The following is a 14,521-nucleotide window of genomic DNA, read 5'->3' on the forward strand; positions in this document are numbered from 1 at the left end:
ATACTTGACTGGTCATCTATTTGCTGATACAAATAATCGTTTCATGAGGGACTCTGACGATCTACATCGCTCTAACGTTGCATTAACATTAGTTATTGTTTATGAGGTTTATCCTCTTTTTTTGAATACTTTTACAGTACAATCCGTGAGCAGAATTGGTTGTACATTATGTCCCTCCTTGGCCAGATATATGTATCTCATCAGTTTGTTGCAGTACTATACACTGTGATTCACTATATAATAGCAACATTAGTCCTTGGGCATACCAGCTCTTTCTGTATTAAGAGTTTTAGTCTAAGTTTTAATACACCACACTGTTTGTTATATTTTTAATTTTATTTATTAAACGCTAAGTTTTATTATCCACCCGTCTTGGGTAATCCTCACCATGATATAGTCTTGACAATCAATATTCTTGAGTGCTCTGTGCTATCCATTTTTCCCTCTCTTTGTTCTATCAAGTGTAGAGTAGTAATCCTTTAATACGTGCGCACACACAAAAAGTGTCAACTCACAAGATAAATAAATAAAAACAGCATAGAACACAATGTGTTATGGTTATAGATGTAACTTATCCCACAAAACACCAGCTCAGCAAGCAGCTCCAGATACACTCCCACACTCCTGGGCTGATGTCTAGGATACCCGGTCCTGGTTAGTAGCGATATTTTCAAATATTCAAATTGTTGCAGACTTCATTGAGATAATCTCTCCTGTTTTGAACTACAATGCCCCCACCTTTGTCCGCTGCACGGAAGATGACGTCCGTGCATTCACTTAAATTCTTAAGGGCTAATCTTTCCTCTCTAGACAGATTATCTCTAAAGTGCGGAAATTGAAAAGATGGAATTTTAGATAAAGCTTCCATATCCTGACATACTAATTTATTGAAAATTTTGATATATTCAGTTTCGGTTTGTGTAGGATAGAAAATGGACTTTCTTTTCAAGGTACAATGTTTAATAGGAAAATCCTCCTTCTCCTCATATACAGACAACCCAGAAAGGTCTAAATGTTCCATAGATATATTGGAGTCTATAGTGCAATCTAAGGTCTCCAAAAGTTTTAAAGTTTCCAAATCATCAATACTAAATTCTGTTTCTCGAGTACTATACTTAGATTCTTGATTTTTGAAAAAATATCTTTTGAGTGTAATACTTCGAATAAAGCGTTGTACAGTATATATATATATATATATATCAAAATAGTTAGGGGGGCTAGTTGGTTCAAAATTTAGACCTTTTGCTAATAATCCTAATTCATAACTAGGGATGGGCGAATGTGCAAATTTTCGAATTTCGAATGTAGAACGAATGTTATTACCGAAATTCGAATTCTAAATTCGAATGTCAATAAGAACGAATATTCTTAAAAATTCGAAAATCGAATGTTATTTACAGTTTTCGAATGTCACTTTCAAATTCGAATGTTTATAATTATATTGAATGTCTACATTCGAAATTCGAATTTTTCGAATTCGAATATAAATTCGAATTTTTCGAATTCGAATATAAATTTGAATTTTTCGAATTCGAATATTGCATAATTCGAATATTACATTTAAAAGCATTAGAAATACCTATTACAATCTAAATTCGAATTTTTCAAATTCGAATACATGTATTGCATAATTCGAATATTACATTTAAAGAAAAAGCATTAGAAATACTATTACAATCTAAATTCGAATTTTTCGAATTTGAATACACGTATTGCATAATTCGAATATTACATTTAAAGAAAAAGCATTAGAAATACTATTACAATCTAAATTCGAATTTTTCGAATTCGAATACACGTATTGCATAATTCGAATATTACATTTAAAGAAAAAGCATTAGAAATACTTTTACAATCTAAATTCGAATTTTTCGAATTCGAATATTGCATAATTCGAATATTACATTTAAAGAAAAAGCATTAGAAATACTATTACAATCTAAATTCGAATTTTTCGAATTCGAATATTGCATAATTCGAATATTACATTTAAAGAAGAAGCATTAGAAATACTATTACAATCTAAATTCGAATTTTTCGAATTCGAATATTTTCGAATGTAATCGTAAAATTCGAAACCGAATATTCGAAAATCGAATGTTAGAATGTTATGTAAACATTCGAAATTCGATTCGAACGAACGAATGTGTTAAAATTCATGCCGTTTTTCGAATGTTGCGAAACATTCGCCCATCCCTATTCATAACTAGTAAAACATCTATCAGATAAATTGAATATCATTAGAACTCCTTGTTCTAATTCCATCTTTCTCGGTTTCTTTTTTCTTTGTTTCCTTCCCCCTCTATATCCTCTGTATCTTCCTCGTCTAGAGGCCTTTTTGGGTTTCTCCGATTTAATGGTTTGTAATGAGGGAATTCTTGTATATTCCCCCCCTCCCTGTTGTCTCCAAGGAGGAACCCCTAAAAAAGAAGAATGGTTATCCTTTTTATAATTATTACCAGAGTTTTTATTAAACTGTTTTGGTGAAAAATTTCGGTTTGAATTTCCCCATTTGGGTTTTGCACCTTGCTTATGCCAATGGGGGGATTGTGGATAGTGTTCTAAGTTAGAGAATCTATTTCCTAGAGGGATGCCCTGATAAGGGGCAACTCCAGATTCTTTGGGATGGTTATGTGCAATAGATTTCATATTGCCATGGGGTCTATTTTGATCAGAGTTGACTATTAAAATCAGTTATTATTTTGGCTATTGTTTTTCTTAACGGGTTTCTTATTGTGTTCCTAGGAACCCTTATTATTGTTATATTGATTAGGCTTCTGCAAGGGTAATGTGGAATCTGACTGTTCAATTCTGAGCATTGAATCAGATGTAGAGATTTGATCCTTAGTGGATATATAATTATATGCTGTATTCTTTTTATATGAAAATACCTGGTCAGTTCTAAAGTCCTCTAAATCTCTCTGTAATTTTTTAACCTTAGTCATTTCCAGTTCTTTAGAAAAAGTATCCACCCTTTTTTGAATATTAAAATTAAATTCCTTCCATTATGTGGGAGTGTATCTGGAGCTGCTTGCTGAGCCTGTGTTTTGTGGGATAAGTTACATCTATAACCATAACACATTGTGTTCTATGCTGTTTTTATTTATTTATCTTGTGAGTTGCCACTTTTTGTGTGTGCGCACGTATTAAATGGATCATTACTCTACACTTGAGTCTGCGCTCTTCTCCTCTCTTTCAGAAATTTTCGCTACGGGGTCTGTGGAATCACCTTTATAAGAGGAGCTGTCGGACTTTCTTTATGGATATATATTCATGTTTTATTTATATTTGTCTGTGAATATCGGATTACATAGGATCTGTTTTAGTTTTTAGAGTATATTTCCATTTATTGTATATATTGTGGGATTTGTATTTGTTACAATATATTATATTGATATATATCAAGACATCAATATATATTCATTATATAGGTTCTATATCAATATCTCACATTAACATATAAATTCAGGATTAGCGCTACTTGGTGTATTTATTTACACTGTTTCTGCGTTTTAATTACACTTGCACTAACAAATCGGGGAACAATTTTTTAAAGGGACATTAAATCCCATATTTGTCTTTCATGGTTCGTACAAAATAGACAATTTTAAACAAGTTTCCAATTTACTTCTATTATCAAATGTGCTGCACACTTTTGGTATCCTTTGTTGAAGGAGCAGCAATGGGAGCTATCTGAACACATTGGGTGAGCCAGTAACCAGTATGAAATATGTACAACCCCCATTAGCAGCTAGCTCCTAGTAGTGCATTGCTGCTAGTGAACCTATCTAGGTATGATTTTCAATAAAAAATACAAAGAGAACAAAATAAATTATATAATAGAAGTGCATGTCTGGGACACTACTTGACAGTAAATAGTGCTGCCGTCTAGTGCTCTCTTACAAATAGGTAATATTCTTGCAAACCTGCTAAAGACACGTGCACACTCCTGAACTTACCTTCCTGCTTTTCAACAAAGGATAACAAGAAAACAAAGAAATGTAATAATAGAAGTAAATTATAAAGTTGTTTAAAACTATATGTTTTATTTGAATCATGAAAGAAAAATGTGGGTTTATGTCCCTTTAAATGCATGTTCTCTTAAAGGGACATCAACATTTTTTTTCCTTAAATGATTCAGATAGAACATTTTAAACAACTTTCCAATTTATTTCTTTTATCAAATTTGCTTAATTCTCTGGGTATCCTTTGTTGAAGGAGCAACAATACACAACTGGGAGCTAAATGAACACATTTGATTTAACCAATGACAAGAGGCATATATGTACAGCCACCAATCAACAGCTCCTGAGCCTCCCTATATATGCTTTTCAACAAAGGATAACAAGAGAACAAAGCAAATTAGAAGTAAATTGGAACCTTATCTAATATTGCATGCTCGATCTGAATCATGAAAGAAAGATTTTGACTTTTCCGTCCCTTTAAAAATAGAAATGAGTGGATAATACAGAAATAAGTGAACTGTTGGAGAAGAATTGATACTAGTTTCTTTTATGTGTTGTCAGGCAAAAGGCTCTTGTCACACGGAACATGGACTATGGGAAACAGAATTCCCATTAGTGAACCTACACAAATAAGCTTTTCCTGCAGGCTGCAATGTCCTGCTGACAAATCCTTTTAATAAAATTATTTCCTGTATAAATGCTGGGGTGGAATAAGTGGATTCACTGCTGGTTTTGAGCTTGGACTGAAATAAAAATTCCCATCTGAAATTTACAAATGAATCTAAATATCAGAATGTTACAAGGGATGTGAAAACACACAGCCCTATTACATTATAAAAAGGTTCATGAGATCACTAGTGATCCCCAGCATTATACCAGGTACAATCTGTCATTTGATGATAGCTGCATAAATTGTAAAGATGCAAAGGGTTCTGTGGCAGAAGCAGATGTGCGTCTCTGCATCACTGTGATCTAGATATACAGAGCATATACAAATATTCTTTCAAATCCAATTTCTTCTCACTGAATTCCTGTGCAATATTTCATTGCTGGGAACATAAATGTGTAAAGTAAAATGCTCTATTTTGTTAGTGAAAATGGGATTTAGTTTAGAAATGAATTACTTAATGTATTTATTTAAATCACTAAACAAGAGCAAAAGCCAGTGACTGTAAAATACATACACATGCATCTGTGCATGGGTGATATATATATATATATACACACATACACACACACACTGTATATATACACACACACATACACTGTATATATACACACACACACACACTCCCATATATGAAGCATTACAACTATCACACACGACACCAGTCTCTGCCAGACGCACTAGAGCTAATTTCTATTAAAACGCACAACAATCTCCATCTTGTTGCTTATGAGCTCCGTGAACAATGTCAAAAAACATCCAAGACAGCAGCATGAGAACAGAACACATATCTACTGTACATGTATTTGATGACACCAATTCTTCTGTTACCCTGCAACAGCTACAACTTACTACTAAAGCATAAAAATGTGCAGTTTTACATTTTTAAACATAATTTTGTAACAAATCTGATTAAATGACAATATACAAATTTTCATGTGGTTTATTAGCAAATATACAGAATCTGTTTTTTAAGCAAATGTAAAATACACAGTCATTTGCTTGAATTCGAGAAGTGTTTTTCTTTTGAAAGTGTAGGGCTGCTTGTCAGGGACAGTCTAGTATAAATTAAACTTTCATTATTCAGATAGGACTTTTAATTTTAATTGACTTTCCAATTTACTTTTATCATCAAATTTGCTTTTTTCTCTTGGTATTCTTAGTTTAAACTAAACATAGGTAGGCTCATATGCTGATTTCTAAGCCTTTGAGGGCTGCCTCTTATCACAGGCTTTTTAAATCTCTTTTCAACACAAAGAGACAGAAAGTACACGTGGGCCATATAGATAACACTGTGTTCAGGCACAGGGGGTTATTTAAGATTTAGCACAAAACAATGCTAACTGCAAGACAATAGATAATAAACAGTCACAGTCATGTGATCAGGGGGCTGGAAGAAGGCTCCTAGATACAAGGTAATCACAGTGGTAAAAAGTATATTAATATAACTGTGTTGGTTATGCAAAACTGGGGAATGGGTAATAAAGGGATTATCTATCTTTTAAAACAATAACAATTATATGGTAGACTGTCCCTTTAAGGGCCTGACCTCTACAGGCAGAACTAGGCAGGTTAGGTTGGTGCAACATTGTTGCAGTTTTTGGGGTGGGGAGTTTGTCTTACCTATTTAAGCTGCAGGGGCAATTTTCTCACCCTCTTTCTTGGTGGCTGTCGTGGCGAGTTTCTGTGTGCGGCTATGAATCGATCTCAATGATCTTCTCTTCCTCCCCTGAGGTTCAGAGATGGCGCAGAGGGTTTTCCTCCGGGTGGGATGCCTGCAAGAGAGCAAATAAGCGGGGGCGATGAGTATGTAATTCCTCCTAGTCAGGAGCTGGTGCCGGGGCCTGAGGCAGGGCAGGCAGGGGCCGTTGTCTTTCTCCCCCGGTCAGTCTGGGGAGCAGTCAGGATTTCGTATGGTGAGGGCTGGGGGCCTCTGGCTGAGGATCCAGTTTTAGCAGGCCCATCTGTGTTGGGAGGCCCATCCGGGGCCCCGGATGCTGGGCAAGGAGCGGTCAGTCAAGGGGTGCAGGGAGAGGGGGAATGAGGTTTAGTCCAGAGGGTGCTATGGGGATGCTGCCCCCAGAGGCCTTGTTGGCGATCTTCACCCTAGTGAAGACCTTTGCCGACAACCCGGGCATTATTGCCGCCTTCAGTGGTAGTTCCGGTAGAGGATTGCAGGAGGCGGTCGCGCCAATGTAGAGCACAGGTGGTGCCGGAAGTTGGGCCCTAAGGCCTGGTGTCTGGTTGGGCCTTGGATCAGGACGGGACTTCTGGTGCGTCGGGCGTCCTCACTTCCGATTCTCCGGTTGACGTCACTTCCGTTACGGCGGCACCAGCGAAAGCAGCAGGGCAGCGCGGCAGAAAGGAAGCACAGGGTGCTGGAGCGGGGAAGCGGATTGCCGGCAGTAAAGCGTGCCGCAGGTGAGGTGGGGGCAGGGTCTCAGTCAAGAGCAGTCCAGGCGGGTGGTTAGAGGTGCGGCCCAGGTCTTGCAGGACAAAGCGAAGAAACAGGCTGGGGGCGGGGCCGGAAAGCGGGGGGCTGGCAGGGGCAGAGCTGGAAGTGTAAGGGAGGGAGCGGGAGGAGGTATGCTTGGCCAACATGTCAGGGCACTCAGGGCTGAAAGGGTGCTGTGCATGGGGGTATACGGGGCGGGTGGGGTTCCAGGGGTCACCATGAATGGGCACAAGGGGTCGCAGGTCAGGAACTTCAGGGGGCCTTTTGAGCAGGTAGCACTTGCGGTCAGTGCATGTGTGCAACTAATGGGGTTCAGGTGGCTCTTGGTTTGATGGCTGGCAGGTGTGAGATGCCTGCGAAAGGAAGATTGGTGGGGGGGGGGGGAGTGTGAGTGGTACTGGGACCAGTGCTTTGGGTGCTCCCATCTCTTTTCTGTCGCCCTCTCAGGGCAGTTTGGCAGTTTGGTTCCTGCTACAAGGAGCCTATTGATGGGACCCGGATTATCGGAATTAAGGTAGAAAAAATCCTATTGGCTGATCCAATCAGCCAATAGGATTGAACTTCAATCCTATTGGCTGGTTGCATCATCCAATAGGATTTTTTTCTACCTTAATTCCGATTGGCTGATAGAATCTAAGGGACGCCATCTTGGATGACCTCACTTAAAAGAACCGTCATTCAGTAAGAAGACTCTGAATGAAGAGGATGCTCCGCGTCGGATGTCTTGAAGATGGACCCGCTCCGCGTCAGATGGATGAAGACAGAAGATGCCATCTGGGTGAAGACTTCTGCCCGTCTGGAGGACTACTTCGCCCGGCTTGGATGAAGACTTCTCCCGGCTTCGTTGAGGATGGATGTCCAGTCTTCAGAACAGTAAATGGATCTAAGAACTAACTGCCATTTTAAGGGCAATGCCCATCCAAATGCCCTTTTCAGGGCAATGGGGAGCTTAAGTTTTTTTAGTTAGGATTTTATTTGGGGGGTCGGTTGTGTGGGTGGTGGGTTTTACTGTTGGGGGGGTTGTTTGTATTTTCTTTTTACAGGTAAAAGAGCTGATTTCTTTGGGGCAATGCCGCGCAAAAGGCCCTTTTAAGGGTTATTGATAGTTTAGTTTAGGTTAGGGTTTTTTTTTTATTTTGGGGGAGCTTTTTTTTATTTTGATAGGGCTATTAGATTAGGTGTAATTAGTTTAAAGATCTGTAATTTGTTTATTATTTTCTGTAATTTAGTGTTTAGTTTTTTTGTGATTTAGCTAATTTAATTTATTTAGTTGTTTTTAATTTAGTTAATTTATTTAATTGTAGTGTAGTGTTAGGTGTTAGTGTAACTTAGGTAAGGTTTTATTTTACAGGTAAATTTGTATTTATTTTAGCTAGGTAGTTATTAAATAGTTAATAACTATTTAATAACTATTCTACCTAGTTAAAATAAATACAAACTTGCCTGTAAAATAAAAATAAACCCTAGGCTAGCGAAAATGTATCTATTAGTTATATTGTAGCTATCTTAGGGTTTACTTTATAGGTAAGTATTTAGTTTTAAATAGGAATAATTTAGGTAATAATATTGATTATATTTAAGTTAGGGGGTGTTAGGGTTAGACTTAGGTTTAGGGGTTAATACATTTACTATAGTGGCGGCGACGTTGGGGACGGCAGATTAGGGGTTAATAAATGTAGGTAGGTGGCGGCGATGTTAGGGACGGCAGATTAGGGGTTAATATTTAACTAGTGTTTTCGATGCGGGAGTGTGGCAGTTTAGGGGTTAATATGTTTATTATAGTGGCGGGGATGTCTGGAGTGGTAGATTAGGGGTTAATAAGTGTAATGCAGGTGTCAGCGATGTTGGGGGCGGCAGATTAGGGGTTAATAAGTTTAAGATTAGGGTGTTTAGACTCGGGGTTCATGTTAGGGTGTTAGGTGTAAACATACATTTTATTTCCCCGTAGGAATCAATGGGGCTGCGTTACTGAGTTTGACGCAGCTTTTTTGCAGGTGTTAGACTTTTTCTCAGCCGGCTCTCCCCGTTGATTCCTATGGGGAAATCGTGCACAAGCACGTACGACCAGCTCACCGCTGACTTAAGCAGCGCTGGTATTGAAGTTAAGTGTGGAGCAAAATTTTGCTCTATGCTCACTTCTTGTCTTTTAACGCCGGATTTGTAAAAACCCGTAATACCAGTGCTGTATGTAAGTGAGCGGTGAGAGAAAACTGCTCGTTAGCACCGCACAGCTCATAACGAAAAACTCGTAATCTCGCCGTATGTTCTTTCTGAATCATGAAAGAAAAATGTGGGGGTCATGTCCCTTTAATTATTACCATTTCAAGTTGTAGATTCCCAATGCCAAGATCTTTTCATTATTTTTTTATGAACCAAAATGTTGCTCTTTAGATCTTTCTGGCTTATTCTTACCTTTCCTTTCCCCCAAGCTTATGATCTATCAAGAAATGCCTGATCAGCAGTTTTACAGTCAAAAACCTGGTGTGTAAATGGTCTCTAATACACATTAAATGATTCATTTACCTTGAGACTCGCTTCCTCACAGTTATCCCTGGTCCAGTTGAGAGACCGTAGTTAAATGTGTAACATAACAATGATTTGCACAATTGATATTTAATCCTGTACCTTCTATACTGAATTATGTGCAAAAGATTTCATTCAAATTCATTCACCGACCATATGTGATCAATTATTAACCAAATTGTTCAACAGTTCATTCATTCTCCTGAATCTTTATATCACGGGGGTTAGACCATGAAGTTAATAGTAATTAAACAAGTACATTTATTCTAAAAGGTGAACGTAAAAAACAAGGAAAGAACAACCTCAGATAAATAATGAATAATGGTACAACATAGGATTGTCCAACTTTGCCTAGGGCTGCAGATGTACCATATATATATTATATATATATACACACACACCTTAAAAGGGACACGAAACCCCAAATATTTTTTCATGATTCAGATAAAGAATACAATTTTAAACAACTTTCTAATTTACTTCTATTAGCTAATTTGTTTCATACTCTTGGTATCATTTGTTGAAGGAATAGCAATGCACTACTGGTTTCTAACTGAACACATGGGTGAGCTAATTACAATCGTTATATATCTGCAGCTACCAATCAACAGCTAGAACCTAGGTTATTTGCTGCTCCTGAGCTTACTTAGATAAACATTTCAGCAAAGGATAACAAGAGAAGAAAGAAAATTGAATAGTAGAAGTAAACTGGAAAGTTGTTTAAAATTGTATTCTCTATCTGAATCATGAAAGAAAAAAAAATTGGGTTTCATGTCCCTTTAAAGGGATATTTTTAAGGAAAAAATGTCTCCCCTTTAACATTTTGCCAATGTTCAACCTTAACAGCTGGAGCAGCTACTTTACCTTTATTTTTTTAAATAGCTGCTTTTTCCTTTTGGAACCACCATTTCTGCTGAAAATGACAATAATGTATTATTGGCTATAGAAAAGCTACGTAAGCAAGAGGCAGCATTAGAAATCCACCTTCCTGTGAGGGGTGGGAAGGAGAGCCCAACCCATTTGAAAATGTGTTTCTGCAGCAACTTCAAAAAGTAGAGGTATGGTTTGGACGAATAGTTTCCCCAAATATTCGCTGGCTAGCCTATTCGATTTAAAAAAAAAAAAATAATTCTGAATATTCTTAGAACATTTACATACATTTTCGTTAAACAAATGTAAATGTTCCAAAGTTTTGTCACAGAGCCCCGGCCATGCTTAGCGCTGCAGCTCCTAGGGCCTGCAATAAAGGACCTTCTCCTTTAAAGCAGTTCCATGGAAGCTGCCGCAATAAGCCTCCTATTAGTGCTGCTTAAATAAAGAGAGAAGCACTCAACCTGGGAACAAGAAAAACAGGCAACCAGACGTGGACTCCTTGCTCAATGTGCTTAGAGGAATATGGCTACACCTCACTGAGGAGGCCCAATGAAAGGAAAAAAAGGGGCAACCAGACGTGGACTCCTTGCTCAGTGTGCTTAGAGGAATATGGCTACACCTCACTGAGGAGGACCAATGAAAGGAAAAAAGGGGCAACCAGACGTGGACTCCTTGCTCAGTGTGCTTAGAGCAGGGGTGTCCAAACTTTGCTCTCCAGAGGTTTTGGAACTACATTTCCCATGATGCTCAGCCAACATTTTATCTAGCTGAGCATCATGGGAAATGTAGTTCCAAAACCTCTGGAGAGCAAAGTTTGGACACCCCTGGCTTAGAGGAATATGGCTACAACTCACTGAGAAGGCCCAATGAAAGGAAAAAATGGGCAACCAGACGTGGACTCCTTGCTCAGTGGGCTTAGAGGATTATGGATACACCTCACAGGCCCAAGGAAGGCCAAAACGATCGTCTGGGGTTGCTGTATTCCTTGATCAGAGAGGAATTGCCTGGTATTTCAGCGCTGAACTGACTGTAATAGGCGGGATCAGACTAATAGACTACAGGAAAGTTCTACTCTGTGAAAAGCATTACTGGGCTAAAAAGAAGCTGCACCCAGGTGGTAAATCACCATAGAACAAGCTTACAATAGTATTGAGCCAGTTGTTTGTTCCTGTGAGCGCGCTTCTCTCTGTATGTATTTAGTCTCCTAATAGTGCTGCTCTGTGAAGAAAAGGACAAAGTTAGCGTGCACTCTAGCGATCAAAATGTAAGTATTTTAACCATTTAAAGGAAACAAAGGAATACTGATGAATTTTGTCAGTATTTATTTGTTTTCTTAAAATTTCAGGGTGCATTCATTTGGATATTTGTTTTTGTGAAAACAAAATGAATATCCTTTTTCCTCACAAATTTGCATTAGTAAATAGCTTTAATTAGCCATTTGGCTGAGTTTATTATCCTTTTAAGACCGTATGGGATTTTATGTTAGGACAAATCTTTTATTGTAATATTAAAGAAAAAAAAGAAGAAAAATCCAAAAATATATGACACCAGGGTAACTCAAACAGCTAACATAATGTTTTGTTATCTTTTTCCTGTATGTGAACTCTGAAAATGATGGTCTCCAATGACATAGCTGGTGATTGGCTCCTCATTAAGGGATATTAAACAGTGCTCCTTTAGTAAAAACATATATGTTAACTCAAAGTAAACATACAGCTAACAACTTACTTGTTTTCTTGCAATAAGCACTTAGACATATTTAGTGTAGCTACTGCCTGCAACTAGATAAGGGAGCAAATATTCTGAAAACTTAGGTTGCATTCTGCCTATTCTGAGCAAGGGCGAATCTTACACCCTGTTTGTCTAGTATTAATTTAAAAACCAGCTCATGTTACTCTAGAAGTATTATGGCATCAATCAATAAATGCCTTACTATAGAGACCCCAAGCTACATGTAGGGCCATGACAGGAAGTAATAGACACTGCACAAATAATGTTAAAAAAAAATAATCCATTTAAATTGATGTATAATACATATTGCAGTTATTTCTATTTAGTATAAGCAACTGCTTTGTGCTTTTTTATTACAACAATGAAACAGACTATCTTATATCTCTAGCTCGCATCCAAATTAGAGCATGTCAGTTTTGTATTTGCAAGAGCTATGGACCTCAGTTGTGCAAACAATATCATTACTGTACAACAGAAATCACAGGCTACTACTGCATGAGCTAAATGTAGTACTAAATTACTCTTGTAGTCAATAAGCAAAACATTAGAAACATATATGTGCGACATATATTGTATTAGATGAAGTCAGAGATACCAGATCAATACAGAAAGTTGTATAACAATCAACTATGATTATTCTGATAGCTGCTGCCTATTACAAGACAGAGTAAACCAAGTCCCATCAAGTCAGAGTGCTAAGCGATGTATATGTTGCGTGCGGTTAAGGGGACTGCTTAAAGCAACAGAAAACATCTTTTAATTAAAGGGACAGTCTACACCTTAGTCATCTTACTGTCTTACCTTAGATTAAGCAGCAAATAGCCTCCTGCACTGCTTTCTATATCATGCAGCAGGAACGGTAAAAAAGTTATTTTAAAATGAATATTGTTTTTGGCCAGTTTGAAATAGCTGCCAATCTCAACATCATGATCTGGGCGGCATCTAGACACTCTGCTGAATAGCATTTACAGTCTGTTAAATCTAACTAGTAAACCTTTTGTGATTGGATGCCGTATGCAACCCAGATCATATTGTCATCAGTGGGCAGAGCTTGGCAGCCATTTCAAAGTGGCCAGAAACAATATTCATTTTAAAACAACTTTTTTACCGTTCCGGCTGCATGATATAGAAAGGTGCAAGTGACTGTTTGCAGCTTTATCTAAAAGGTAAGGTGTAGACTGTCCGTTTAAAGGGATATTCTTGCCAAAATTGAAATGCACATAGAGCAATTACATCTTTGAATAGAAACATATTTGCAATATACATGTATTGGCAAAAATGCTTCTAGTAAAAGTTTTTCACTATTTTAGTGTTAGCATTTTTTTCTGCACATGCATGTGAAGCATACCTATATATTCTCAATGCACCAGCATTTTAAATATTACAGCTGCTCAAAGAACCAGTGGGGTTTGCATCATGTCAGCAATTACAAGATGATACAAACACCTTAGGCTCTCTGAGCTAGGGCTTTGTTTAAAATGCGGTGCATGGAGCATACTAAAATAGTCATATTTTTAACAACTGAAATAAGATGATTTATGCTTACCTGATAAATTTATTTCTCTTGTGATGTATCAAGTCCACAGATTCATTCATACTTGTGGGATATTCTCCTTCCCTACAGGAAGTGGCAAAGAGAGCACCCACAGCAGAGCTGTCTATATAGCTCCACCCTTAGCTCCACCCCCAGTCATTCGCCCGAAGGCTAGGAAGAAAAAGGAGAAACTATAGTGGTGACTGAAGTTTTTTAAATAAAAATATATTGCCTGTCTTAATAAACAGGGCTGGCCGTGGACTCGATACATCACAAGAGAAATAAATTTATCAGGTAAGCATAAATTATGTTTTCTCTTGTAAGATGTATCGAGTTCACGGATTCATCCATACTTGTGGGATACCAATACCAAAGCTTTAGGACACGGATGAAGGGAGGGACAAGACAGGGACCTTAAAATGGAAGGCACCACTGCTTGTAGAACCTTTCTCCCAAAAATAGCCTCAGAAGAAGCAAAAGTATCGAATTTGGAAAATTTGGAAAAAGTATGAAGCGAAGACCAAGTCGCCGCCTTACAAATCTGTTCAACAGAAGCCTCATTTTTAAAAGCCCATGTGGAAGCCACTGCTCTAGTAGAATGAGCAGTAATTCTTTCAGGAGGCTGCTGGCCAGCAGTCTCATAAGCCAAATGGATGATGCTTTTCAGCCAAAAGGAAAGAGAGGTAGCCGTAGCCTTTTGACCTCTCCGTTTACCAGAATAAACAACAAACAATGAAGACGTTTGACGGAAATCTTTAGTTGCTTGTAAGTAG

General features: G+C 37.9%; 1 protein-coding gene across 2 annotated transcripts in view; it reads right to left on the bottom strand.

The window, feature by feature from the left end:
• Positions 1-14,521, bottom strand: part of ARHGAP8 (Rho GTPase activating protein 8) — a 331,799-nt gene that overhangs the window by 295,280 nt on the left and 21,998 nt on the right. The window contains exon 3 of one of the 2 annotated variants that reach the window (XM_053719041.1): positions 6,256-6,407. The exons of the other annotated variant lie outside the window; for it this stretch is intronic. The gene's annotated coding sequence lies outside the window, so the exon portion shown is untranslated. The remainder of the gene's footprint in view (positions 1-6,255; positions 6,408-14,521) is intronic. 2 annotated transcript variants of the gene reach the window in all.

This window comes from Bombina bombina, chromosome 6 (genome assembly GCF_027579735.1).
Source record: "Bombina bombina isolate aBomBom1 chromosome 6, aBomBom1.pri, whole genome shotgun sequence".
NCBI classification, from domain to species: Eukaryota; Metazoa; Chordata; class Amphibia; order Anura; family Bombinatoridae; genus Bombina; species Bombina bombina.